Here is a 24,567-nt window from a genome sequence, read left to right as displayed (position 1 = left end):
CCATGAGTGTTTTCATAAGAAATCATCACCACCACCCCTAGCTAACCTTTATATGGAACTACTCTGAGTGAGCCTTTATTACTCACAACCCAAAGGCTTAGCAGCAGAACATGTATGGACTTGGGCCACCCAGAAGTACATTTGGCGGATGTTGGATTTGGGCCACTCAGTGTTTTCACATAGTTTGCCATGGTCTAGCTGTGCATAATGATGAGGTTTTAGAGTAGTGGTGGGGGTTCAGAGTCAATGGCCAAGAAAGAATTCTTAAAGACCTCTTTGGTACAAAAAAAACGTGATTTTATTAAGGCATGAGGACAGGACCCATTGTCAGAAAGAGCTGCATTAGGGTTATGAAGAGTGACTGCTTATATACTGTGGAGTTGGGGGAGATAAAGTCAAGAGGAAGTTTCTTAAAGGTATTTCCATATGCTAAAGACTTACAGATTACTGGAAGTCTAGCTGTTGTCAAGCTCAGGTTGTTTTCTGTCTAGCAAAGCATTATGTTTAAGGCAGTATGGAGTTCCTGGATATTAGCTATTGATAAGATTGCCCTTTTCTTTAATTGTACCAAGATGTTTGTAAACTGATGGAGACTATCAATTTAACCATTTGTTTCCTGACCTTTCCTTTGTCTTTGGGCAGCCAGGAGTGCCTGAGTAATATCACATATATCCCACCTGGGGGCAGGGGGGCGGGGGGCGGGGGGGAGTGTACTAGTTTGCGCTTTGCCCTCAACTTGCCTTATGTTCCCTCATCATTAAGATGAAACCTGAAAATGGTGGAAATCTCCCTGAATCGAGAAGAAGCAAGAATGAATAACACACAAGAGAAAGGAGATTTAAACCATTGAGAGGAAGCTATAGTTTCTGGAAGAGAAACACAGATGAAGGAGAAACCCCAAAAACTTGAATGTAAAGAAAGCTGCATGGAGGGAGCTTAAAAAGAGCCTGGATGGTGATTCCTCGTAGTGAGGCAGCTACAGATAGACCAAATGATCTGATAGCAAGATGGCTTCCTGATAGTCAATAAGGTATAATAAAGAGTCAGCTGAGATTGGTCAGACTTACTGTTTCTCACGAACCATAGACAACCCACTAGGAGGAAACATGGATACATCTTCAGAGATCATGATTTTGGGGTGGGAGAATGAAGGAATTGAGAACGTAAATGGTGTTTTCCTTATTCTTCCTCATGTCCTTTGGAACTCTAGAAGGAATACCTCAAAGATGATTAACAGTTGGCCGCAAAAAATCAGGCTGATGTTTAGATGAGGTTCTGAGCCATGGCTTAACATACCAGAAGAAATGCTTTTTAGCCAAGAATGCAGATCTTGCAAAGACATGGGGGAACTAGCTCTTGATTAGCTAATCCCATCAAGATGATTTAAAAAGGGAATGCCAGGAGGAAAAGGGAAACAACACAACAAAACAGATAACACACCAGACTAGTCCCTGTGGATGATATTAAGTAGGATGTGGGAAAAAGAGTTTTGGCACCAGTGGTTGTCAGTGATCCATGGGAGGTAAGATCAGAAGACCAGCCAGAAGTGACCTCCAACGTTCTAATGTATCCCACACAGAGAACAAGCACAATGATCCAGTGCAAGGCCTGTGGACCCCAGGCATGCCAGCAGATCACTTAAAACTTAAAACAGTCAGGTTAGTGGCAGTTAACCTGCCTGGAAAGTCTGAGGCAGAAAACTCAAGGAGCAGGGTACACGTGGAGCTTAGCAGAGTGACCCCTTGAACGGAGTATCGCCGGCAGAGGGGCAATGCTCTCCTAAAGCAAATCATAGCACTAGTACAAAGGCAAAATCTCAGCATGAGGGAGGAAGTCGACCAAAGAGACATGTCCTGGAAGTCTTCTTTGATTAAAAACCTCTTGAGTTGCTTTGCTGGCAAGATGTATCAGAATACTTTGGATGTAAAGAACAAAATCCTGCCACAAACTGGGTTAAACAATGAGAAATGTGTCATTTGGCTAAGGAGCTGTGGTTAGTGACAGGATCAGGAACTCTGGATCTTTCTGGGCTACTGGGCCATCTTCCCTTTTCAGTTCATCTTCAGGTTGGTGGCAAGATGGTTGCCACTCCAGGCATCGAGTCTAGACATGTAAATAACCAGAAGAAAAAGTGCTTCTTCTAGCTTTCTGTTGGGAAAAAGAAAATATTCTTCAAGCCCCCAGCAGACTTTCCCTTTACATGTCATTAGCCAGAAGATGCCAAGTTTTGAATCAGTCACTGGCAAAAGGAGTGGGATTATGTAGGCCAAACAGATCCAACTCCAGAGATGGATCCTCTTCCCTTGAGATACATAGGTGTGTGTGGGAGAAATGGAAACCTGACGAATTCAAGGTTCATTTAGGAGGGAGGAAATTAGGGGGGAGTTAGTGCTGGGCAGGTAATTACCAGTGTGCTTCGCAAGACATCTTCTGATAAATGTAGACAGTGAGTTCAGGTCAGGAAAAAATCTATATTAAAGTAAGAAAGAGAAGGAGAAAGAAAATGTGTTGAGAAATAAAAACTCTTTGGCAAAGTAGAAGTAATTAGGCCCTCAGGGAAAATTACTGCATCATCATAGAGATCATGGTAGTGAAAGAGATAATGTTTGGATATGGTCAGATTCTGTCATCAGCTTTTGAGTTAAGATTTTCGAAAACTCAGAAGAAAAAAATAGGTACGCATTTTCAGTTGCTGGGAGCCTAGATAGACTCAGTGTATTTGAGAAGCTCTCTAAAATGCTGTTCTGACGATGCAGTCACAAATGGTAGTAAGGGAAGGACTCAGAGAAAGATATGCTCACTGATGTCTTACATGGACGTGTATGTACAAAGGCTGAAAAGAAAACCTTTTCAGTAAGGTTTTTCTTTACTGAAGTAAGGAAGGCACATTCTTGCCTTTGTCTTAATACCTGTTCTCTGTCTCTCTCTTACCACCTTACCTCATCCCCATCATTTTTCCTCTTCACTGCACTCCCACTCTCTAGAAATATGGAAACTTGCTTACCTCCCCACTTTCCTAGAGGGGCCCATGCCAGATCTGAACTTAGAAATCTGGTCTTCTGTCTCTACTGGGAAGCTGGGCTCCTTCACGGAACCATGGACTTGACTCAGGGCTACTTGTTTTCTACAACTGAGACACTTTGAGGCATCATGCAGCAATTTTGCTTTCATCAAAGCTTTGCTCAAAAAAAAAAAAAAATGAGGTTATGTGCCTCTTCATATTCTCATGGGCTAAGGATCTCCCAAAGCTCCTGACACTTAAAGCATCCTGGAGGGACGTGTGTCCTACCTACCACTTGGGTTAACTGGCCATGTCACATCTTTCAAGGCACAGAGGGCTTTCCTTGATTTGGAGGACACTGTTTTCCAACCGCAAGCAGAATCCCTTCTTCATACTGGCGAAAAACACCATCTCCTTTTCCCCTAGTGATGTCTGTCTAACCTTCCGGCCGTGATTCCCTCCATTCCCCTGATGTCTGTCCACAACAGCTCTGGGCTCGGTGTTGTCTGCCCTCCTGGGAACAACATTTTCTAGCCAACATGAGCACCACAGGATAGCGAATCAAGTCTGGAGCCCACATCTGCTGGACCAGCAGCCCCCACTGAGAACCTCTCCAGGTGAGAGGTGGTCCTGGCAGGAAGCCGTGGCCTGCACCCCACCTGCTGCCTGTCACGACTCTGCATATGCTGTCAGCACTCTGCACCAGGGACAATTGACCAAGATGAGGACCGCTTCTAATGATCTGGCACTCTGCCTATTCCCACACCAAGCAGGGACCTCGGGAGCATCCCCCCACGCAGCCCGATCTGGTGTTAGCCTTCTCCTCCTACTGGTCCTGAGCCCAAATCAGTATTGTCGGTGGTATCAGGCCCAACTTTCAGGACACTTGTCACTATAAGAACCAGAGTCAAAACCCCAAGAGTAAGTCTGGAGCTCCAGGAGGTACTCTGCACAGGCCTTGTGCTGCCAACACTGTGAGTCTAGACTACTTCCCTTGAGATCCTGGCCATCAGCCTCTCTTTCCCCATACCTCTATTCCAGCACTGGCCCCTACCCTCTCTAGCTGCCCACTCAAATTGGTCTCCCTCCTTTATAATGCTGGGCTTCATTGGACTTCTGTCAGCAGTCTTCTTCAATCCTGCTGCCTCCATGTCCCCAAATGATCACATGAATAATAGAACTTTTGCCTCAATGCCAAGTGATCACCAAAGAGCAGATAGCCCTCTCCTGGGCTTCTGGCCTCAGCTCCGCTGCCCTTTGCTGCCCTCCCCTGGCCATCAGCATCACTGCAGGTAACCTTTCAGTGCTCTGATGGCTTTACTGATGCTCTTACTCAATAAACATTTATTTAGGGCCACTCTGTACTACGCAATGTCTAGACACTGAGGATTCAGCAATACAAACACACACCACTTTCTTTCCAGGAGCACGGTCTAGTGAGGAAAAGTGGAAAGACAGAGACACAGAGAGACAGAGAGACAGAGAATGGATGAATTGTAGTGGACCCCTGGGGATGCCTAGATTTGCTCATCATTCCACAGACTTCACCGCCCAGAACCTGCACCTAACACCCCTTCTCTTCAGGGATGGAGCTGGGGACCTTTGACCTCCCTCCAGTAGTGGAATGTGTCAGCCCAGTCTGCCTTCTTCCTCCGGGGCATTTTATAGTTTGTTTTCGTTGATAAACCAAATATTTCTGAACAGGTGCCAAGCATTCTGACGGGCACTAGAGATACAGTGGGGAAAATGCTAGCCCCATTGCCCTTGTAATTTATAGTCTAAGGACACAGACAAGGTAAGTAATCAGACAGATTGTTTGGTAACACTTATAGTAAGCATTTCCTTTTGCTATGTTCTGCCTTGTTCATATCTAGTAAGAGTCCTGCACAACAAAGATTGGGTACGGGGTCCATTGTTTTCGGGTAGAAGGAATGAACCAGAGAGGAACATAGCTTATACAAGTGGTGAGCATCTTGGGAAGTACTGAATGCATGCCAGAGGGTGCAGACCAGAGGCCTAAGAACCAAGCCCATTGCCTCCAACAAGCTGTGCTGAGACCCACAGCTTCTGTGCCTTCTCAGCTACAGCACACCTAGCCCTTCCTGACATGGTCACATGGTCTTGTACCCATCCTCCTCATCTCCACAGGCAGATCCAGATGTGTGAGATCTTTAGCAGATTTCTGGCCAAGTCAAGAATGACTCGAGCAGCATGGTCCAATATTTCAGGAGCCCTGTCTGTTCTGTTCACCTATGTATATACCCAATCCTTCACACAGCACCTGGCACATAGGAAGCACACCATAATTCTGTCGGTGGTTGTTGAATGAATACATGAGCTTTGCATATTATCTGGCAGGAGCATAGCTTCTGCAAAGAACTTAGTCATGACTGGACTCATTTGATCAGTGTAGACAGCCATTCTGATTAATCCAGACCTGGATTTATAACCTTATTTTGTGTATTGGCCACCAACAGGGTATAGACTGCATTGTAGTGGCGGTCAGGGCCAGGGGTACAGAGCAATAGTGAGAACACATTCCCCAGGTTCGAGAGACGAGCCTCTGCAAGGGCCATGCTCCCTTTGACGGGTCCTCGTGGGTCCCTGTGCTGGTTGGTAGCGACTGACTTTCACTGGATCTGGCAGGGGCTTCACCACATTTTGCTTAAAATTACAGCTGGTTTGTAATTTCGGCCTCAGACAGTAATTACAGCTGCCGGAGCTCCTTGGAGAGATAATTACAGAAAGGATTCAGCACATTCATTTTATCTACACACTTAACCATCAATTAAATCATTACCGCCTAATCCTATTCCAGAGTCTAGAAATGTTCTGTGAATGTATAATTTTGAAGGCATGAAGTTTGTTTTCAGATGGTTTTAAGTGAAAAATTGCCCAATTTCCAGAACCAGTGGAGGCCCGCGTGTGCCTCCCCTGTGGAGTCAGAGCCAGGGATGTTCTGGTCTTGTGGTGGCTGCTTCCCTGGAAGCCAGCCATGGGAGGGGTCAGGCGGGAATGGATTGGCAGGCGGTACCCAGCTTTGCCTTTGATCTCCCATGAAGTTCATGATCTTTCAGAGCAGGGTTACTACAGGGACCTAGACGTCAGCTGCTGGGGCCAGATGAGAGAGTGGCTCATCTTGCCAACAGGCTTTCAGGAGGGCCCTCCCCTGCTGGGGTTTTGTAGGAGCCCTAGGCCACCGTCCACTAACTGAAAGCCAGGGATGAGGTCTTTTCGGTGCAGGAACCATGGTATTAAAAACACAGGCTCTAGAGTCATACCACTGGGCTCATGTTTTGGCTCTACTGCTTCTGAGCTCTGTGTCCTTGGGCACGTTTCTGAACCTCTCTGAGCCTCAGATTATTCATCTCAGCACAGCAATAGACCCTCCCAAATGGAGCACTTTGAGACTTAATGAGAAGTAATGTGGCGTGTTTGTTTAACACAATGTCTGCCCTTAATGGATACTAGGTACGTTTTGATCACTGCTGTTATTTAACATACAAGTATGTCCAGGAAAAGGAGAGGAGCAGAAGGGAAAACTGGACTGTCTGTAATGTGCTGCCTCAAGCCCAGTGGCTGATGAGAGCAGGGGGCACCAGGCCTCAGGCTTCACTGACCAGCTTGGACTTCACAGCTGTGCCATTCGACCTCCATCTCCCTCAGTGGTGACCCACCAGGAGCCCCCGACTCCAGCCTTGCTCTGCCCCTTCTGCCTTGACCCTGCCTTCTCCTGGCTCCCGCTGCTCCCAGAAGAAGCCTGCTGTCCTCCTCCATCTCCAGCTGTTCTTTTCTATCTCTTGTATGAGTTGGTGGGCTCACGGTTAGACACATTCATGCCCCAGGTTTCTGTTTTAGGCCACTTTCTGTTTCTTCCATACCACACAAAGCAGCTTTTGGGGACAGGGGGGCTGGTGACCTACTGGGATACAGTGGATGCTAGAGAGACAATTCTTTTATTTATTTATTAATTTTAATTTACAGGCAAGTTAGTTAGCATATGGTGCAATAATGATTTCAGGAGTAGATTCCAGTGATTCATCCCCTATATATAACACCCAGTGCTCATCCCAACAAGTGTCTTCCTTAATGCCTATTACCCATTTAGCCCATCCCCTACCCACACGCCCTCCAGCGTGTTCATTTGTTCTCTGTATTTAAGAGTCTCTTAAGTTTTGTCCCCCTCTCTGTTTTTATATTATTTTTGCTTCCCTTCCCTTATGTTTTTCTGTTTCATATCTTAAATTCCACATATGAGTGAAGTCGTATGATATTTGTCTTTCTTTGACTGACATAGCATTTTGCTTAGCATGATACCGTCTAGTTCCATCCACATTGTTCAAATGGCAAGATTTCATTCTTTTTGATTGCCGAGTAATACTCCATCGTGTATATATACCACATCTTCTTTATCCATTCATCCATCTGTGGACATTTGGGCTCTTTCCATACTTTGGCTATTGTCGATAGCACTGCTATAAACATTGGGGTGCATGTGCCCCTTCGAGACAGAATACATGTATCCCTTGGATAAATACCTAATAGTGTAATTGCTGGGTCATAGGGTAGTTCTATTTTTAATTATTTGAGGAACCTCCTCCATTCTGTTCTCCAGAGTGGCTGCACCAGTTTGCATTCCCACCAACAGGGTAAGAGGGTTCCTCTTTCTTCACATCCTCACTAACATCTGTTGTTTCTTGTGTTGTTAATGTTAGCCATTCTGACTGGTGTGAGATAGTATCTCATTGTGGTTTTGATTTGTATTTCTCTGATGATGAGTGATGTTGAGCATGTTTTGATGTGTCTCTTAGCCATCTAGATGACTTCTTTGGAAAAGTGTTTATTCATGTCTTTTGCCCATTTCTTCCCTGGATTATTTGTTTTTTGGGTATTGAGTTTGATAAGTTCTTTACAGATTTTGGATACTAACTCTTTATCTGATATGTCATTTGCAAATATCTTCTCCCATTCCGTTGGTTGCCTTTTAGTTTTGCTGATTGTTTCCTTCACTGTGCAGAATATTTTTATCTTGATGACGTCCCAATAGTTCCTTTTTGCTCTTGTTTCTCTTGCCTCCAGAGAAATGGTGAGTGAGAAGTTGCTGTGGCCGAGGTCAAAGAGGTTTTTGCCTGCTTTCTCCTCTAGGGTTTTGATGGCTTCCTGTCTTACATTAGATCTTTCTTCCATTTTGAGTTTATCTTTGTGTATGGGGTAAGAAAGTGGTCCAGGTTCATTTTTCTGCATGTTGCTCTCCAGTTTTCCCAGTACCATTTGCTGAAGAGACTGTCTTTATTCCATTGGATATTCTTTCCTGCTTTGTCAAAAATTAGTTGGCCATACGCTTGTGGGTCGACTTCTGGGTTCTTTATTCTGGTCCGTTGATCTAAGTGTCTGTTTTTGTGCCAGTACCATACTGTCTTGATGATTACAGCTTTGTAATACAGCTTGAAGTCCAGGATTCTGATGCCTCCAGCTTTGGTTTTCTTTTTCAGGATTGCTTTGGCTGTTCGGGGTCTTTTCTGGTTCCATACAAATTTTAGCTCTATAAAGAATGCTGGTGTTATTTTGATAAGGATTGCATTTAATATGTAGATTGCTTTGGTTAGTATTGACATTTTGACAATAATTTGTTTCTCCTATCCAGGAGCATGGAGTAGTTTTCCATTTTTTTTTTTTTAATGCGTGTTCTTCAATTTCTTTCATAAGCTTTCTGTAGTTTTCAGTGTGTAGATTTTTCACCTCTTTGGTTAGGTTTATTCCTAGGTATTTTATGGGTTTTAGTGCAGTTGTAAATGGGATTGATTCCTTGATTTCTCTTTCTGTTGCTTCATTATTGTTGTATAGAAATGCAACTGATTTCTGTGCATTGATTTTATATCTTGTGACTTTGCTGAATTCAGGGATCAGTTCTAGCAGTTTTTTTGGTGGAATCTTTTGGGTTTTCCATATAGAGGACCATGGAGAGACAGTTCTTTTAATAGTCGGGGCTTGCCAGGCCAAATTAGTTGTCGAGACTCTGTACCTAGAGCTGGGATCCCAGAGATGTTCTCTGCACCATGGGGCCCTGGGGAAGTCCCCATTTGGAAACCAGCTTTTCCAGATGCAGCACCACTCCTGGCCAGTGTCTGGGCTCAGCCTGCCTCACCCTTCTGCACACAGTATGTGCACCTTCTAATGAAATTGCTAAAAAGTCCAACTCATGTGGCTAGCATGGCACTGACCACAGGATGGGCTTCCCTCCCCACCCCTAACGTAAGCAGCAGTTACGTGGCAGCCCCAAGCTGGGAACTAGCCCCAGGCACAGCACTGCCAAGGTGCCAGATGAGCCTGGAGCACCCCCCCCCCCCAATCCTACAGCTGTGTAGCTGTAGGAAGTGAAAAGCTCCCACCCAGTGATGTCATGGAGCCGGATGTCCAGTCTTTACACCCATAGGTGATCGTGGTTATTGTTGGGAAGATTATTTAACTGCCTTCTAGAACTGTAAGAATTAAATGAGTTAATAAATGTAAAGCACTTATAAGAATGCCTAGTGCCTAGTGTATGCTCAATAGATACTAGTTATTATTGTCATTGTTATTAAAGGAGAAACCAGGCTCCACAGGGCTTATAGAGTCCTGGCCAGAAACACTGGGAATACCTGACCCCTCCCTCCCCAACTTCGGGACCTCTCGGAAGGGCCAATCCTCCTGTCCAGTGGTGTCCAGGCCCAGTGACATCATGACAGCTTCCTGATCCCTAAACTTAGCATTTGGTACCACAGGTACTCATTCTTTAAGTACCTGGATCCTGGCACTGCCCAGAGGGGAAGAAGAAAAAGCCCTCCCTGCCCACCCTCCGCAACACCCACCACAGACATGGCCCCTGTGTTGACTCCCTCAAGGAGATACAGGCAGGGGATACTCTGTGAACTCCCCATCTAGGAACTCAAGGCTGGTCCACTGGGACCTCCCTGCTCCTCCTCCACTCTTCCTGGGTTATGTGGGGAGATGGTTCCTGCCCTGCCTCTCTGTGAGCCCACCTTGGTCTTGGTCAGTCCCCCAGGTGTCTTGCAATGATTCCTAAATAATCAAATGCCCATGCAGTGGACAGGAAGGACCTGATCCTTGAGAAGAGCTAGGGAAGGAAGCGTAGGGCACACCTTGGCACTAGCACCACCTGGAATATCCACCCTGGGTCCCAGCAGAACCTGACCACGAATGCAACATGACTCTCACTCCTGGAGCCAAAGGGCACCCATATCCTTTTGCTTTGGCATATGGGGTTTGGCGACCTGCGAGTGTATGTGAGGCTGCAGGACAGGTGAGAACACTGGCCAATGGAACTCAGGTTTTCCAGTGCTGTGAGATGCTATGTTTTGGGGTCTGGCCAGTCTCAACCTTATAACTAGAGCCCTTTGGAGCAGGAGACAGATGCAGCCAGCTTCCCTATGCTCCAGTGAATGCATCTGGAAATTGCCTGCCCACTACGTGTCTCACTCTGGCACCTCACCCCGATTCTGTCTTTTCCTCCTGCCCTCTCAGACTTTCTGTTACAGGTAGAACCCAAATTCCTTAGTGTGCACACAGAGGCCTTCACAACCTGACCCCTCCCTGTCTATCTGGAGTCCCAGCCCATCACTGCCCCTTGACGTTTTATGCTCAGCCACGCCTCACTAGCTGCTTCTGGGATGTGGAGACACTGTGTTCTGTGATGTCCCTCTGCTTTTGCATGGGCTGTTCCACCCGCCTGAGATACCTCCTCAGAACTTCCCCTGCAAATGTGTACTTCCTTCAGATTCAACCCAAGTATAGCCTCCTCTCTCTATGTATACCTTTGCGATAGCTCCCATAATGGGATTTTGTCATTTCTTTTTAAGAATTTTTTAAATGTTTCTTTATTTTTGAGAGAGAGAGAGAGAGGGTGCAAGCAGGGGAGGGGCAGAGAGAGAGAGGGAGACACAGAATCCAAAGCAGGCTCCAGGCTCTGAGCTGTCAGCACAGAGCTGGAGGCAGGACTCAAACTCATGAACATGACATCATGACATCATGACCTGAGCCGAAGTCAGACACTTAACTGACTGAGCCACCCAGGTGCCTGCGATTTTGTCATTTTGTATTCGTTTTCCTGAATAGACCATGAGCTCCCTGAGAACAGGGAGTGGATCCCATTCATCTCTGAATCCCTAGACCCTTGTATAGGCCCCAGCAATGAGTAGGTGCGTGGTATTGGCTGAATGAGAGAGAGCCAGAGGGCCTGGCTTCCCACGTGCTCGGTGTGAGGCGTGCGGGGCCCAGTTGACTGACCCCCACACTGGGTATTCTTCACTGACAGCCACTGCATGATTCCAGCAGATTTCAGTTCAAACTTCTACCCACTGAAAAGCTGAATGGAAAAGGCCCAGGTCTTGCCCCATGGCATGGGATCTCCCTCTTTGGAAGGGCTATTAGGGAAAGTCTGTAAGGTCCACAAGGAGAAAAATACAGCCGGGCTTCAGAGACCCCAGACTCCGGGATATTTCACATTTTGAGATGATTTGGTGACCTCACTTGTGCAGCTAAGGAGGCAGGAGATGGAGAGGCAGTGGGGATAGAGGCTGTGGCCTCCAAAACGTCTTCAGGGTCTGTTCTCAGAATAGCCTTTGCCATCCAAGGTGTGGTTCTCAGGTGTGGGGACCTGGCTTGAAGCTCGGGGAGGGGGGAACATCATTGCCCTTGATGGCATCTGTGAAAAGAGCACCGCCACAGATCTCGGCCTCTGCGCCCTCGCCACAAGGCAGAGAACGGGGCAGTGGCACACAACGCCCCCTCTGAAGAAGAAAGCGCCCCGTGCGTGCTCTTGTGCTGGCTTCAGCAAGATGACTGTGCCCATTTATTGCAATTTCATGCTGCGATTATCTCACTTCAATCTATGCTGAAAATGGCAACTGTACCCACTGTGTCTCCAGCGTGGTGTAGTACATAGTTTTGTTTTCCAGACTTCCTGAAATCGTTGGATAAAGGGGAAAAATCTCCTTTGCTACAGAGCACAAAGAACTCTCTCAAAATAAATCACCTTTTATAGGTCCTCCAACATAATTTTGCAGCAGGGCACGCCGAGTTGGAGGTCATTTCTCCGCAGCTTTCCTGGAGAGCTGAATCTCCCTCACCACTCCCACTGTCACCACCACTGTCACAACAGCTGGCTGTGGCTTCACGATGGGATGGGTTGGCACCCAGGTGAGAGACCTACCTGGACTGGCTGTCAGTGCAGAGCAGTGGCAGGCGGGGGGCAGCAGGGGTCTTCGTCATGGCCAAGGATGTTCCTGGTGGTAGCAGAGAAGAGAGGTCGAGGGAAGGCAGGTGGTTTGACAAGAAGATGGAGAGGCAGGGGCATCAAGGAGCAAAAGAGACAGTGCCCCCACCCCAGCCTGGGACCCAGGGAACTCACAGGACAAAATGGCCTTCTGCTGAGAGGACTGCAGAGCCGTGGCTTCCAGGGAGAACTTAAGGCAGGGAGGCAGGTGGAAGGTTTGAATAACGAGTCAGGGATGATAGAGGATGGCATGTGGAGAGCCCCAGAGGAGGGCTGCAGATGTTTCGGAGAGGGGGTTTGTTTGGGGAAGGGGAAGTACAGAGCAGGATATGGGTGACAGGGTAGAGACACGAGGTGACTGGACAGTGGGGGCAGAAGGAAAGGGAGTGAGGCCTGGCAGCTTCAGCCTCAGGGAGCAAAGTGTGCCTTCCCTGGAAGAAGTAAGGTGACCAGGCTGTCCTGGGGGTGGGAAGATAAAGCCACAACAACCCTGAGACCAGCTGCTCTTCCAGAGTTGTCCACGAGGGACTTAACCTGAGCCATCTCTCATCCACACATCCATTCATTCATTAATCACCCAGTGTTCGTGAGCCTTGCTTGGGTCTAGTGTGTCCACAGCCTTTCTGCCACCTTAAATCCTTACCTGCCTGCCTGACCGCCACCTCCCCTACTGCTGCCCCAGACTGTGCCCATCTAAGCTGTCAGTCACTGTCCTGCCTTCTCCCTAGTGCCGGTCGTCACCCCCCACCCCCCGCCACCCCCGACAAGCAGCAGTTCCTTACCTGTAACATAGTACCTCAGATGAGTAATAATATCACGTTAGCTTGCCTACATCAAGCACCTACTCTATCCAGGGCGTGGTGCTAAGCGCTGTACATGTATCATCTAATGTCACCCTCACCCTGTGAGGTAGACGATAGCATCTCCCCAGATAAAACAACTGAAGCTGAACTAACTTTTCCAACATCATAAGGCAAAGCCATGATAGAGCTGGCATGGTAGCTTGTATTATTTGTCCATTGTTACATGCCCTCTACACTCCTTAAGGGTCTTATACTCTGGTTGCTCTGGGTGAGGCCCTGTGACTTGCTTTGACCAATAGACTATGGGTGGGGTCACAGCTCCAAGTGGGGGCTTTCAGAAGCATCTCCTATCTCTACTCATCCCCTTGGGCTTTTGGCATATGTCAGGGAATTACCTAGGCCCTGGAATGAGAAGACACAGAAGCCGACTTCCACCTGTCTGGAGCCACATCCGGCTGAGCCCAGCAGAGCCACAGACAGCCCACAGACCCACGAGCAAGAAAGACGTGTTCATTCTTATAAGCAGCGAAGACTGGGGAGTTTTTATTGCAGCAAAAGCTGACTAATACAGATTTTTCGGATTCCTGCCCCGATGCATCTTGGGCACAGACACCAAGGCCATTCTGACTGGGTCTAGATGTGGGCCTCCTCCACCCTCTTAGGAAAGGCTCTCTCTGCCTCTGTTCATCAAGCTGAGTCAGGCAGCCTGTAGCTGTTCCAGTTGCTCTCTTCTTTTTCTTCCCCTCCCCTCTTCCTAGAAACAAATCTGTATGGACCTACCCAGTCTCTCAGCAAATCTCTCAAACCTGCCTCTCTGCTGGTCAGGCAGCTACATCAGTCAGACACAACTGGGTCCTCACAGGGTCAGGCAATCTATGGATCACATAGCCATCCTGGTTCTAAAAGATTCTTCCTCTGTGCTGTTGTTACGCAACTCAATTAATAACGTAAAGCTAAAACAATGCCTAAGGATTTTTGGAAAATTCTTTCATTTTCCTCCTGCTGGCTCTCATGCCCTCTCCCTTGTGACCTCACATTCTCGAATGATTTGTCATATAAGTTTTTTTGCTAATTTATTTTTCAGTTGTTTTGCTTCTTCTTTTCCTCCCCCACCTAATCAGCTGCTGCTTCAATATAACCATAATTTTCAAAACCAGTAGGACATGCAGTGAACAATATGCAGTAAAATTGATTAACTGAAACCCTTTAAAAAAAAAAAAGTCCTAAAAGCTAATGGACTACTCTTTTTTTTATTTTAGCAGTCCTGTTAAGTTGTGTGGGGTTTTCCCGCAAATGTGTTTTTAAATGTTGTATCCTGATAAGACTAAACTTTGTAGCGGCAAAGATTTGATTCCTTCAAAGTAGAACATGATATTCTCTTAATGCCAAAGGCTCTGAAGTGAAAATTTATGTGTTGCTTATGCAGCATTCCTTCTTCTGATAAAATAATCCCACTTGCCTTGAGGACCCACCCTACCTCCCTCTCTGCCCCTGTGTTTTGGGAGGACGTAACCACACGCTCTGCTCCAGGAATGTGTCTGTGTCCCCCCAGGCTGTGTCCGGTCAGCACACTCCGGCATTGGTTCATTGGTCACATTGGTGATGTGATCTAATTTAGGCCCAGGGAGTGGGCCCAGGGAGGGAGCTGACAGGAGTGTGAGCTGGGAAGACACTCCAAACTTTGTTCCTCTAAACCCCAAGGGCTGGCCGTTGGCACGTTTATCATCAGTTCCTATGGCAGTCTTCAGCTGTCCTGATGTCTGCCCTCCCACATTCATTCAGCCAGCATTCACTGAGCACCTGCTGCGTGCCAAATGCTGTTCCAGACACCGGGAATGCAGTGTTGAATGTAAAACTCGCATTCTGATGGAAGGAGACAGACAAACCGTGAACACGTAAACAAATGGGTCATGATAAGTTCAAAGATGAACATACAACAGAGAGATATGATGGGGTGAATGGAGCCAGCTTGGTGTTGGGAAGTGACACTAACGGGGACCTGGGACAAGAAGCAGACCACAGAACAAAGACTTGGGAAGAGCAGAGAGGAGGTGGTGTAGCCAGGACAGGGAGTCCCAGGGATTCTGGGTTCAGGCAAGGGGAGTGGCTGCCCCTGGGGTTTCTACTCCCCCACCCCTCATCGTGAGCCCCAGGGGACTGGAATGGAGCTCAGTCTCCTCAGCCTGTCCACTCTGCTGGCTCATCTTGTCTCCCAGGCCAGGTGCTCAGGGCAGAGCTATGAGAGTTCAGCTTCTTCACAGGTAACACCAACCCCTAATTCATGCAGGAAGAACCACCTTTCCCAGTACTCTCTCCATCCTTGGTCACTTTTCTCCCTTCTCCCTGAATTTCCAGCCCCTTTGATGAAAGTCCCGGGTCCTCAGGTCCTACCTGTCTGAGCCTCTGCCCTTTGTGTCTGCCCTTGTTAATTTCCTTTCCCCACACCACTCAGCAATTCTGTGTCTCATCAGTCCTGCTTGTTGCTTACTTTCTGTCCCAAGTCGCGCTCCTGGTTTCTCTGCTGGTCATTGTCAGAGGTCTCTGACCTGCTTCTTCAAGCCCACAGCCTCTCCCTGCGCTGCTTACCCCCAGCATGGACCCAGCTCCTCTGCAATTCCCCAAAGCACAGCTAGCGCCCGGAGCCAGTGTTTAATGAAACCTTCCTAAGGGCTGGGGGTGACAGGAATGACTGCAAGACCAACAGATCATAAGAAACTGAAAATCCTATATCAGGGAAAGAAACATCCACCTCAGGTCATAGTTGTCTCTGCCAGTGGGAACCTGCCTGCAAGGAAGACACTTTACTTCATTAAGCAGAACGATACAGCCTCTCAGGCCAAGGTAAGGTCTGGGCCTTTAAGCTCCCCAAGGGACTCCTACCCCCAAGAGCTTTTCCCCCAGGGCCTTGCAAATACTCCTATAGGCGATTCCTGCATCAGGGAGCTGGGCCGACTGGAAACACAAAGCTGAAGTCAGCTGTCTTTCCACTGCCAAGTGGTGAGTGTGCCTGGAGGGGCTCCTGGTTCTAATTTACGCAAAGGCCCAGTGTTAACAGCACTGTGCAGAGAGATGCATTCCATGGCCAACTATCAGTCAGATTTTTCAGAAAAGAGCAGATACTCAAATAACAGAAAAGTGTGCTGATAGGTGTTTTTGTTTGGTTTTGCTTTTGCTTTTGCTTTTTTTTTGGATGTTGTGGGAAGCTGAGATGAAAAGTTAATGGTAGGGGGGCACCTGGGTGGCTCAGTTGGTTAAGCATCCGACTCTTGATTTTAGGTCAGGATCTCACAGTTTGTGGGATCGAGCCCTGAGTCGGGCCCTATGCTGATAGCACAGAGACTGCTTGGGATTTTCTCTCTCCCTCTCTCTCTCTCTCTCTCTCTCTCTCTCTGCCCCTCCCCCACTCATGCACACATGTTCACACACTCTCTCTCGCTCTCTCTCTCAAAATAGATAAGTAAACATTAAAAAAAAAGTTAATGGTAGGAATAATACCCAAAATGTTGATATTGTGAATAACTTAATATAAGCCTCTAAATCTTTGGGGGAAAGAAAGTGTCTTATGTCATAACCTTTTTTCAAACAACAAACATATTTAAGGATCTCTCTCTCACACAGAAAACTAAGCTATAAGATATTATATTATTTTTAAATTACCACATATTTTTTTTTTTCAATGTTTATTTATTTTTGGGACAGAGAGAGACAGAGCATAAACGGGGGAGGGGCAGAGAGAGAGGGAGACACAGAATCAGAAACAGGCTCCAGGCTCTGAGCCATCAGCCCAGAGCCCGACGCGGGGCTCGAACTCACGGACCGCGAGATCGTGACCTGGCTGAAGTCGGGCGCTTAACCGACTGCGCCACCCAGGCGCCCCTAAATTACCACATATTTAATGGACTTTTCAAAACGTAGTTCTGTTCAACCTATTAGATGTATTTATTCCATACAACGACATCCCAGTGTTTAAGCTAATTCTGAGAACTTCTCCTAAGTTAAGGGAAACACATCCATAATCAGAGAAGGAAAAGAGAGCATGATAGGTCTGAGTAATTTATGGGGGAGACCCCTGCTTGAGGCCACCATGCAGTGGGTATTTTCTCTCTCATGGTATCGCAATAGACTATGAATTCTACAGCTGTTCTCTTTGGCCTGTGTAAACTCAGTGTGGTTGACCATCTCCTGGGTCATACCTGCTGAAGGGAGTATCCACCACTCAGTTCAGTGAGGCTGGTCCCAACAGGTGCCCGGGAAGGAGGTCCCCCTCAGTGCCTGCCCTCCCTCCCTTAGGTAGTCTATGCTAGCAATGTCCACAGCCCCTCGGTTGTTTCCTTCTCATTTTAAGCCACTCTCCTTAGGCAGGAGAACTCAGATTTTACCAGGTCTCCCTCCTTCAAAAGCTTCCACTGGCTGGCCATGCCTATTTATAGTGCCTAAATTAATTTTCTATTTTTCACCTTTTCTCCTGATGTTTCCTTAACCTGCTGTACCTTTCCTCTACATTCTTACCATATAAATCCTACATAATCCTCAGGGTTTAATAAGTGCCACCTCCTCTGTGAAGTCTTAAGTGAACTACACCCCACTTAGAATGAAATGCTCCCATGATACTGTGATTGTGATTCATATTGATCACTTACTGCCTCTAGCTTTTGCTTTCTAGTGCGTTAGAGTCATCTGTCTTCTCTCTTGACTGTGAACCCCTTGAGGTCTGAGATTACGCTTCCTCCCCATGGTGAAAAGTAGGGGCTTTCATTATTCACCCAGTCGATGTATTTAGCTGGCATGAGCTCATTGCTGGATCTTTACTGCAGAGGGTGATTGAGCCTTTCCTCTGTGGTCCCTAGAGAAGTTTCCAGAATGTGATCATCAACAGGCAGGAGGGGGACTGGTCAGTGTGAGAGTCCTGAGGGAGGATTGAGACACATAGAGTCTGCACAGCTCTTCAAAGTGGGTAGAAGCACTCAGAGGGGAGGGTACAAGTCACCCACACGTGCAGCAGGCTGAATGCGTCTCCCTTCAAGGTCTCCCTTATGTCAGGCAAATAAAAGCTAGAGGATACTGGGGTCTTGTTGTTTAGCCAGAAAATGCCTACCATCTGTAAGTGGTAATGGTGATATCCTGGAGTCAATTTCACAGGTGAGCAGATCGAACATCCATTTTATTGTATACTAAACATTGGTGGGTTGGGTTGTAGTTATGACTCTTCATTCATTATCTCTTTGGTATTTATATTTCTTGCTCTTCATTATTTTTCAGAGTTCCATTTGTCCCTTTTTAGGAAATTCTGAATGTAAATGCTCTCATCCTGTCTCAGGACCAGCCAAATAGAGCTCTCAGGAGCCAAAACCAGCTACCTCCTCCCCACTGACCAACACTTCTGCAAGGCCAGGGTAAATGAGGACTATAAAGGCAAGAAGGGGTGCTTCACCTGCTCCTACATGGTTGCTCCACCCTGGTTTCCCTGCTGTCCTATCCAGTCTCTGCACTGCTTGCAGGGTCCAAGTCCTAAAGTACAAATCTGACCACTTCAATAGCTGCCCTTTGTTCAGATCAAGATCAGGTCCCCTATCTTGCTATCCATGGTCCTCTGTGACCCTGCATCCATCTCCTCCTTGTACTTTATGTTGATGCCATGCCCACTATCTGGTGGCCCACCCCATACTTTTTGTTCACCCCCATGCCCTTGCTCCTGATTTGACTTCTTGTGCTGTCCTTGCTACCTCTCTTTGCTTGGCTACATCCAGCTCATCTTTTAAGCATCTGATCAGTTGTCATCTTCTTTAGGAAGCATTCTGGAGATCCTCCTACTAGGTGTTAAATGTCTCCTGTATGTGTTCTCGCCCATTGGTCCCCTGTGCCTACCCCTACCATAGCATTTGGTGCCACTTGATATTATTTGTGTACATGTCATCTGCAGTACAGCCAGCTGCTCCTTGAGGATAGCAATTGTTATTCATCATTGTGTAACCAGTACCTGGCAAAGTACCTGGCACAAAGTCAGCATTGAATAAATTCTTGTTGGATAGAATTCCAATTTCTTCTATCTTACAGCTTAGAAAATGATTGTTGATTTCTTAGATGGACTCTGCATGTCATATTTTCAAAACTACAGCTACAGTGGTTCTATTAATTTATAAAAGTAACCCAGTGTTAGCTCTGAAAGCCAAAGAAGCTCCACTTTCTTGAGGAGAAAATGAGCTCTACCTACCTTCCAGCTCTCAGTTCTCCAAGTGCAAGGCAGCACCCTTGAGAATTACAGTAATGCCGAGTTCCCAGTCTTTGTCTCAGGTGAGATTTGTGACAACAAAAATGCCCAGAGCGTTCTCATAAAGGTCTCTGTGACAGAATCATCTTAATTTAAAAAACAGATGGGGGGGGGTACCTGGGTGGCTCAGTCAGTTGAGTGCCCCATTCTTTATATCAGGTCAGGTGATGATCTCAGGATCGTGGAATTGAGAACTGCAACATGGAGACTGCTTAAGATTTTCTCTCTCCCTCTCCCTCTGCCTCTCCCCCCAATCAAAAATTAAAATAAGACAAGACAAGACAAGGTAAAATAAAATAAAATTAAATTAAATTAAAATAAAATAAAATAAAATAAAATAAAATAAAATAAAATCTAGTCACTTTAAAAAACAAACAAAACAAAAGAGGTTGGAAGAACCATGACCATGTCCTCTAGAATTTCTCCATGTTTGGACTTAATGATGCTGGCTGCTTATCTCTGCAATCTTTCAAGATGCCTCTTTGCATTATTTGCATCATTTACTGTCTATATTGTGACATTCTATTCAAGTCATACTCAATCAAGTTTCCTTTAAAACAATCACTTTGCAGGGGCGCCTGGGTGGCGCAGTCGGTTAAGCGTCCGACTTCAGCCAGGTCACGATCTCGTGGTCCGGGAGTTCGAGCCCCACGTCGGGCTCTGGGCTGATGGCTCGGGGCCTGGAGCCTGTTTCCGATTCTGTGTCTCCCTCTCTCTCTCTGCCCCTCCCCTGTTCATGCTCTGTCTCTCTCTGTCCCAAAAATAAATAAACGTTGAAAAAAAAATTAAAAAACAAAAAAACAAACAAAAAAAAAAACAATCACTTTGCAGAAGGATTTGGGGGATTTAATCATTTCTTTATCAACAAATATTGATTACCTACAATGGGTATACATCTGTGAGAAAAAATAGACAAAAATTCTTACCCTAGTGGAGCTTAATTCTAGCCGGAAAACCAGAAAAGAAACATCGTAAGTGAGCATATTCTGTATTATTGAAGCTAATAGTCACTAATCAATAAAAAGAAAACTAAAATAGGGCAAGTAAGGGGGGGACCAGAAGTATGGTAGTGGTTTTTTTGGTTTGTTGGTTGGTTGGTTGGTTGTGTTTTGTTTTGTTTTGTTTTTTAAGAGAGGGGGTGGTAATTTTAATAGAGATAACATAGCTCTCATGGAGAATTAAAACATCTGAGCAAAGGAGATGAGGGAGGAAGTCACATGTATATGCAGGCTGATGGGGGATGACCAATACAAAGGCCTTAGGGAAGTTTGTACATGGAACACTGAAAACAATGTGGGGGTTGCAAGGGTGAGGGAGGGAAATAAGAGATGAGATCAGAAAAGTAAGAGGTGGGCAGGGCTCAGATCACATAAAACCTCATAGATCTCTATAAGGATTCTAGTTTATACTCTGAGATGAACAGGAAGCCATTGCAGGATTTTTGAGAGATGTGGGTGTGCCTGGGTGGCTCAGTTGGTTAAGCGTCCCAACTTCGGCTCAGGTCATGATCTCATGGTTCGTGGGTTTAAGAGAGATGTGATGTGATCTGAGGTCATAAGTGATCCCTTTGATTCTGTGTTGGGAATAGACTGTAGGGGGCAGGGGTATAAGGGGGAAATCCGCTAGGAGTCTGCTGCTGTTATCCAGACAGAAACAGTATAGGCTTGGACTGGTGTAGAAGTGGGGTAATGGCGAGAAGTGGTTACATTCTGGATATATTTTTGGAAGGAGACCTATAGGATTTCCTGATGTAGAGTATGACAGAGAGAAGTGAAGGATGATTTCAATATTTTGGGCCTGAGCACCTGGAAGTGAACTGAGAAAGACAGCAGCAGGTCAAGCACCTGTTCAGGGCAATCAGATATTGAATATCTACAGGGAGACATCAAGTGGAAGTTAGATGCGGAAATCTAGAATTCCAGAGAAAGGTCAAACTGATGTTGTAAAGATGGTTGACATATAAATGGAGAAGAGAAGAAGTCCAAGGATTAAAAACTGGGACATTCCAACACCTAAAGCTAGGAAAAAAAGAGAAACCAACAGAGACTGAGAAGGAGAAAGTCATTGAAATGGTTAGAAAACCAGGAGTGTCCAAAGACAAGAGAGAAGAAATTGTTTCCAGGAGAAGGGAGTTATCAGATCTGTCAAAGGTTACCAATAAGTCAAATAAGATGAAGACTGAGAACTGACATGGACTTTATCAATGTGCTGGATATTGGTGACATGGGATACTGCATTAATGGTGTCCTTCCCAAATGCTAATCTACCCACAATCTTTTTTGGAAAGAATCTTTGCAGATATATTCAGTTACATTAAAATAAGGTCTTATTGGATTAGGATCGTCCTTAAATTCAGTGACTAGTGTCCTTATGATAAGAAGACCATGTGAAGACACAGAAAGAGCTAGCAAGGAGAATGCAGTGTGACAGCGGAGCAGAGATGGTGGAGTGATGCAACTAAAAGCCGAGGAACACCATGATGGTTGGCAACCACCAGAAGCCAGGAAGAAGCCAGGGAAGGATTCTTCTGTAGAGTCTTTAGAAAGAGCACAGCCCCAATGACACCTTGAATTCAAACTTCTGGCCTCCATAACTGTGAGAGAATAAATTCCTATTATTTTAAGTCCCCCAGTTTGTTGTATTTTGTTATGAAAGCCCTAGGAAATGGAGGCACTTGATGCCTCAGCTTGGGCTGCCGTGACAAAATACCACAGACTGGGGGGCTTATAACACAGACATCTATTTCTCACAGTTCTGGAAGCTGGAAGTCAAAGATGAGGTACCCCCAGGGTTGGGTTCTGGTGAGGACTCTCTCCCTCACTTGTAGATGGCTGCTTTCTCACTGTGTCCTTACATGGCAAGTGGAAAGAGAGGAAGAGCACCAGCTCTCTGATGTCTCTTATATGGTGCGCTAATCCCATCATGATGACCCCATCCTTGGGACTTCATCTAACCCTAACTACCCTGCAAAGATCCCATCTACAAATACCATGACGTTGGAGGTTAGGGCTTCAATATATGAATTTTGTGGGGTATACAATTCATTCCATAGCACTTGGTAAAGTAGTCCTTTTACATCTTTGTTCCTTGATTTCCTCATCTGTAAAATGGGGATAATAATAGTACCAACCTCAGAGAACTGTGGTGAGGAGAAAAGGAATTCATAGATGTAATATTCTTAGAACAGTACATACTAAATGCTATATATGATATTAGCTATTACAATGATTTATGAAACTAATCATTTCGTTTTGAAATTAAAGTACTCATTTTCATTTTTTCCATGTTTAATTCTCAATTAGTTCACTAATTTGACAGATTATATTTCCCTAAGCTGCTAAACACTGATTTCACACTTAATCAAATTCTCTTAAACATTTCAAATTAAAGAAAAGACCTTATACATCTAGCCAGTAAAATTCTCCTAATACTTAAACACTGTTTAAGCAATTGATTGGCTAATTTCCCTAAACATTTCAAACTGAAGTCACAAATCTAAAGAGTGATTACATCAAACACTTCAAACATCTAACACAGTAGGTGTTAAACAAAATTGTTCTCAAGCACTGTTAACTCTTCCAATGCTAATAAATAAAATTGTATACTGTTAGATTAAACTACTTTAAGCATTTCAACATCTTAGAAAATAAATTTCTAAACTTAGTATATTGGATTTTCCTGAGCATTTAAATGTTCAGTAAATTTAACAAGTCAACTTTTCCTAAATGTATCTATTAAAATCATAAATCCTGTAATTTTTAATATATTATTATAAGCACTTACCTCAACATAAAGCAGAACTGTGATAACAAAATATGTTCTTACACTCAAATAAATATAACTTACACAAAAAAGCATCATTACTTCATTGTTTGGAATTCTTGTTTGTTATACCTTGCTGGTGTTACAAAGTTAATTTTCTAAATAATACGATCAGAATTACCAAGTCTTTGGTAGCACCTGAGATTACAGATGGCCATTGAGAGGTCCAAGTCCCAAACTGCAAAGGTAGGATACCTGTGCATGGACATGGGGAAGGGCATGGATGGCCCCCTGGAATATTTCACCAGAGCTGTGCTTTAACAAAGCAAGTCCCTTCTTATGTTGGCTTATAGTTGGCTTCTAGCTGTACTGTCAGTGGGAGAACACCATGCTTTTTTAGTGGGATTGCATGTCACAATCCAGTGCATCTCATATATCCTAGGAACCTTTCAACTTTCACCCTGACCCAGTTTTTTTTATAACTTTTTTCCTTTTTCTTCTCCGACTTGGGAAAATGGAATCCTGTACACATGCACATGCGCGCACACACACACACACACACACACAGAGTCTCTCGGGGGGGGGGGGGGCCCCCACACACACATAGCAATTTCAATCAGGCTTCTTGATGAGACTTCATTTACTCTCTTTTCTTCCTCAGTGGCCTGTTTCTCTAGCCATTTACTGACAACTGCAAGCTCTTGAAGATAGGGTGTGCATTGGTCATCTTTGTGTTTCTAGTGGTCCTCACATTTGCCTGGTGCTCCATAAATGTTTGTTGAATGAATTAATGAATAAATGTAACAAATTATAAACTCGGAGTAACAAACTCCAAATATCAGCTCCACTCCCATCAGGTAGGGTAAGCTTTGCCTTGCAATAATTCACTAACTTGGCCCTTCATCTGGAAACTGTGACAGGACTCTCCTATACCTTTTTAATGACACCTCACTTATAGCCCTTGCTTCTTGCTTGTTTCTGATGAACCCTTCTCAGTAACAATGTACATGTCACACATGCCGCCACCATTCACCACCTTTCCCCTCAAGGTTGACTTCACAGTGGATGTTAATACACTTTCCTATGAAGTCTGTACTGTTCAGAATTATCCTCTGAATTGGAAATCCTTTTTAGAAAGACTCTGTGATGGGGTGCCTGGGTGGCTTAGTCGGTTAAGCATCCAACTTCGGCTCAGGTCATGATCTCACAGTTCGTGGTTTGGAGCCCTGCATTGAGCTGTTAGCTCAGAGCCTGGAGCCTGCTTTGTTTTCAGTGTCTCCCTCTCTCTCTGTCCCTACCCCACTCATGCTCTGTCTGTCTCTCTCTCTCTCTCAAAAGTACAAATAAACATTAAAAAAAATAAATAATAAATTAAAAAAAGAAAGGCGCCATGATGTAGTTGGCATTCAGGGTACGATAATTTGCTGTCCTGGGCATGGTACTTAAGAGCATACATTATGAA

General features: G+C 45.5%; 1 protein-coding gene and 1 long non-coding RNA gene across 2 annotated transcripts in view; one reads left to right on the top strand and one right to left on the bottom strand.

Annotated features, from left to right (window-relative positions):
• Positions 1 to 24,567, top strand: part of SYT9 (synaptotagmin 9) — a 201,959-nt gene that overhangs the window by 167,182 nt on the left and 10,210 nt on the right. The gene's annotated exons all lie outside the window — the stretch shown is intronic.
• Positions 11,032 to 24,567, bottom strand: part of LOC121018281 (uncharacterized) — a 37,875-nt gene continuing 24,339 nt past the window's right edge. The window contains exon 3 of the long non-coding RNA XR_005785116.1: positions 11,032 to 12,282. This is a non-coding gene — a long non-coding RNA (uncharacterized LOC121018281). The remainder of the gene's footprint in view (positions 12,283 to 24,567) is intronic.

Source organism: Herpailurus yagouaroundi, unplaced genomic scaffold, assembly GCF_014898765.1.
Source record: "Herpailurus yagouaroundi ecotype Mexico unplaced genomic scaffold, PumYag 218, whole genome shotgun sequence".
In the NCBI taxonomy this organism is placed as follows: Eukaryota; Metazoa; Chordata; class Mammalia; order Carnivora; family Felidae; genus Herpailurus; species Herpailurus yagouaroundi.
The sequence above is the reverse complement of the archived record's forward strand: the minus strand, read 5'-3'. Positions and strand labels throughout refer to the sequence as shown.